General features: G+C 55.6%; 1 protein-coding gene across 1 annotated transcript in view; it reads left to right on the top strand.

The window, feature by feature from the left end:
• Positions 1–4,414: 4,414 nt before the first annotated feature.
• Positions 4,415–4,629, top strand: part of ACTA1 (actin, alpha 1, skeletal muscle) — an 18,770-nt gene continuing 18,555 nt past the window's right edge. The window contains exon 1 of the mRNA XM_014447011.2: positions 4,415–4,538. The gene's annotated coding sequence lies outside the window, so the exon portion shown is untranslated. The remainder of the gene's footprint in view (positions 4,539–4,629) is intronic.

Here is a 4,629-nt window from a genome sequence, read left to right as displayed (position 1 = left end):
GCAGAGTGGGCCTCCTTCGTGTGAGCGTGGTATCTGATGGGCTCGTTGGGAAAGCTTTAAACTGCATGCATAAGAGTGTTCAGGAGACTGTTTTAGGGCATAAAACACGTGTGGCTCGGGGTTTCCCGAGGCTGACGAGCTGCTGGCCAGGGCTTCAGTCACCTGACCCAGCTGGGGAGGAGCTAATAGAGACCAGAGCAGAAGTGAGTGACACAGAGACCGGGGGAAAGTAAACCTGTGACTCTACCAGGAGTAACTCCCGTGGCCATTTTGAAATACGCCTTAGGCTGGTGGGGGCTGTGCATCTGCCATACGCTGGGACTTCTCTTGTTGGGAGATGTTGTGAGCATGTCTGCGTGTCCCTAACCTGGCTCAGTAGCTCCCCCTCACCATCCGTGGGTTCTTCCGTCTGCAGCGGAACCGTGGCCAATGGAACCAGTCTTCCCACAGGGCTCCTGGCTGTAGATGAGAGTTAAGCTCCTACGGCACCTCATCAGCGCTGCAGCGAAAGGTGGCAGGAAACCATGCCATTCGAGGACCCGCTGTGTTTCTCAGCCTTTTTCCTGATCACTCCTTCCCAGGGGCCTTTGTGGACGGTGTTTCCTGTCCCACGGCCTCTGCCCCTCCCACCCCACCCCCCACGAAGGTTTAATCCCACAGACGCGCTGTGTGTCCTTACGTACCATGGCCTTTGGCGGCCACCAGCCATTGTGAGACCTGAGGCTTCTCGCTCCCCCTCCAAGGGCCAACTTCATCTCCTTTGAGCAGCCATGTTTTCAGGTTTCTTCAGGAGACATTTTTTTAATGACTGCAGGACACTACCCTATGGCAGCACTATTATTGAACAGCGCGCTCGCTCTCAGGAGTTGGAGGGACGAGGCTGAGAGAAGGGAGGTGTGAGCAATGGACAGCTGGCAGCTGAGGCTGCAGACAAGCAGGCGCTCAGCCCAGCGCCCGGCCGACGTGGTGTGGACTCTTCAAGGCTCTGGGCCCAGCCGCTCACTCGGCGGGAGCACAGCACTGTGCTCCCAGGGCGAGCACGGATGGAGGTGGCTTCCCGCCTGCTCCTGCCTCTGTCCCTCAGCCAAGAGTCCAACAAGACCCGAATGGGACTGAGCACCCGCTCCGAGGCCCGGCAGAGGCTAAGCCGGCCCCCTCTGTGGCTGAGCGCATGAGCTGTGTTCTCGACCCCGTCTTCCCGGGGTTGCTGGCCCAGAAGGCTTCTTAGCTGAGAGTTGTGTATTCAGTGCTCGCAGTGTGTATTTAGTGGACTCCGAGCTTAGCAAAGCTTCCTGTTGGGAGGGAGAGGGGGAGGAAAAGGTGACACATGTAATACTTTCAACAATAAAGATTTTTTAAAAAAAGAAAAGCTTGCTAAGGAGAGAGAGGAGTTGCCTTGAGCAAGAGTTTTGGAAAATATTAACTCCATTCCCGTTTAAAATGTCAACAAGTTATTAGGTATTTAGTGGATTACAGCACGTTTCTTCCTACCAAAATTGAAGCTATCCCCCCTGCTTTTTTTCCTAGTGTCTCCACTACCCATGACACAGCAGGACACAAGGATTAAAAATGAAATGTGGGTCTGTCCATTATTCATCGTCCTCCAAAACCATTGGAAAGGCTAACTGTGAACCCTGCCCCGGTAGCTCAGTTGGTTAAGCATCGTCTCCATGTGCCAAGGTTGTGGGTTCCATCCCCGGTCAGGGAGTCAACCAGTGAATGCCAACACAAGTGGAACAACAAATCTAGGTTTCTCTCTTCCTCTCTCTCTTAAATCAATTTTAAAATATTCTCAAAATAGACCACGTGTTAGGACACAAAACAAGTCTCTACAAGTTCAAGAAGATTGAAATCATATCAAGCATCTTCTTGGATCACAGTGGCCTGAAATTAGAAATCCACTACAGTAAAAACAAAAATGTTCAAACACACGGAGACTAAAGATCATGTTATTAAACAATGAATGGGTTGCCAATGAGATCAAGAAATAAATAAAAAAAAAACTTCCTGGGAACAAATGAAAATGAGCACACAACAACCCAAAATCTCTGAGACACAGTGAAAGCAGTTCTGAGGGTAGTTCATAGCAAGACAGGCCTTCATCAAGAAGCAAGAAAAGATTTTGGTAAACTAACCCTACAACTTACAGAATTAGAAAGAGAACAACAAGAAAAGACCAGAGTGCCCTGACCAGTTTGGCTCAGTGGATAGAGCGTCAGCCTGCGGACTCAAGGGTCCCAGGTTCGATTTCCGTCAAGGGCATGTGCCTTGGTTGCAGGCCCATCCCCGGTGGGGGGTGTGCAGGAGGCAGCTGATTGATGTTTCTAGCTCTCTATCCCTCTCCCTTCCTCTCTGTGAAAGATCAATAAAATATATATTTTTAAAAAAATGAAAAGACCAGAGTAAGTAGGCAGAAGAAAATAAGAAAAGATCAGAGCAGAAATAAATGGCATAGAGGCTAAAAAATAAATAAAATACAAAAGATCAATGTTATCAAGAGCTGGTTCTTTGAAGAGTTCGAGATTGATGGCCCTTTAGCCAGACTCATCAAGCAACAAAAACCTAGCTGGTTAGCTCAGTGGATAGAGCGTCAGCCTGGGGACTGAAGGGTCCTGGGTTCCACTCCCATCAGGGCACATGCCTGGGGTTGTGGGCTCCATCCCCAGGAGGGGGCGTGCAGGAAGCAGCTGCTCCATGATTCTCTCATCATTGATGTTTCTCTCTCTCCCTCTCTGAAATCAATTAAAATATATTTTTTCAAAAAAATAAACAAGCTTTCCTATTTAAAAAGAGAGAGAGAAATAGGACCCAAATAAATAAACATGTTTTTTTTAAAGGCTAAATACAGTAGCTTTGAACTGAGGACCCTTTGCACTAACCACACTCCCCGTTCTGGAGTGGACTTGGGTCATTTTTAGGAAACGCCACCCTCGGGGTGTTTTATATCCCAGAGGGCCCACACCTGTCCCAGCTGCCGGCTCCCTTCCCCAATGGGAATGGCGACTATTTTGGGAACACGTAGGCACTTGAGAAAAATGAACCATTCCGTTCTGGCCTGCGCCCCATCGCTGATGTATCCCCCAAAAGCACGCCACTGAGTTCATCCCCGAAGATTGCTTCTGCTTGTGTTCCACAGCGAGGTTAGGACTGTCCTTGTCCTGGGGGGAGGGGAGGGAGAATGTGAGGCAGGCAGCGCCCGCCTGACCTCCCGTGACCCCCACTCCACCTTCCCACAGGCAGATCCAAACCCCAGGAAGTTTGGAAGCATCTCCCTGAGGCGGTATAAATAGAAGCGCTCCAGGCTCTGCTGATGGTGACTCCAAGGTGGACAGGCCTTGGCCAGCCTCGTTCTCTAAATATAAAGACGCGTGTGTGCAGCCTGCGGCGAAGGAAGCGCTGCCGCCTGTCCCACACGCAGCGCCATGTCCTTGTCCTTGTCCTCTATCGACAGGGTGGCAGGGCTTCCGCCCGTCAGAGCGCCCACCGCCCGTGCGTCCCAGGAGGAGGCTCCGTGAGCCCCCCAAGAATGGGGGGGTAGGGCGCTCAGCTGGGCCCACCGCCACCTGGGGCCCCTCACCCCGCGAGGAAGAGACCCTCCCATACGAGTCACTTTTCCAGGCACCTCTGAGCGCGCTGCGGGTGGTCCTGCCCGCAGCCCTGGGTGCCCGGCTTGGTGCCCGGAGCTGCTGGCTGGACCCGTCCCCGGGAGCCCGCGCCTCTGCCCCACCCTCCTCAACCTCGGTGCCCGATGCCAGCTGTCTGCCCTGGGCAGCTGCCGGTGGCCCTCTCAGCAGTGGGGGTGGGGGCCAGCTTAGACCTCTTAGATCTGCCCCCCTGAATTGGGGCGCTCAGGGGTGGAGATGCAGCATGAAGTTCCCCGGGGAGGGGTCGCCTCCCTTCCCTGCCTGGGACCGGGACACACTGGGTGTCACTCCTTCTCTCATCTTCTCAGCACCCCCGGCCCCGACCACCTGGGACACGGCTCCCTCCTCCCTGTAGACGCCAGGAGGTTTGGGGCTGAGTAAGAACGCGAAGGGGAGAACGTGGGAGTCGCCGGCCGGAGCGCCCAGTGGGCAGCCCAATGCGCGCAGAGTGGACGGGGCGGGAGGCTTTGGGCAGGACAGGTGCAGCACAGGCGCGGCGGTGACCCTCGCTCCACCCTGGCCCCTCCGCGGGCACTGGGCCTGGTCGGGAGGGGCCGACCGGCCCCGGGAGACACTCCATATACGGCCCGGCCCGCGGTACCTGGGCGCGGGCCAGGCCTCTCCTTCTATGGGCAGCGCAGGGGACCCGGGCTGGGGCCCAAGGCGCGAACCGGGCGAGGGAGGGTCTCCAGTGCCCAACACCCAAATATGCTCGAAAAAGGGGAGCGACATTCTGCGGGCGGCGCGGGGGAAGGAAGGGAGCGCCACGGGCTATATTAGCCCTGAGCGGGGGCGCCCTCGGCCACCGCAGCGGACAGCGCCCCGAGAAGCCTCGCTTCCCTCCGTGGCAACCAGGGCCCCAGCCGGAGAGCGACAGGTGTAGCCACCGCCCAGGTAGGGCAGGAGCAGGAAGGGGACCGAGGGACAGGCCCCACCCACTCATGGATCAGCCCCACGCCCCGCCCTGCCCTCGGCCCCGGACCAC

The sequence above is a fragment of the Myotis lucifugus genome, unplaced genomic scaffold (genome assembly GCF_000147115.1).
Source record: "Myotis lucifugus unplaced genomic scaffold, Myoluc2.0 scaffold_601, whole genome shotgun sequence".
NCBI classification, from domain to species: Eukaryota; Metazoa; Chordata; class Mammalia; order Chiroptera; family Vespertilionidae; genus Myotis; species Myotis lucifugus.
This window is presented reverse-complemented; position numbering and strand designations above follow the sequence as displayed.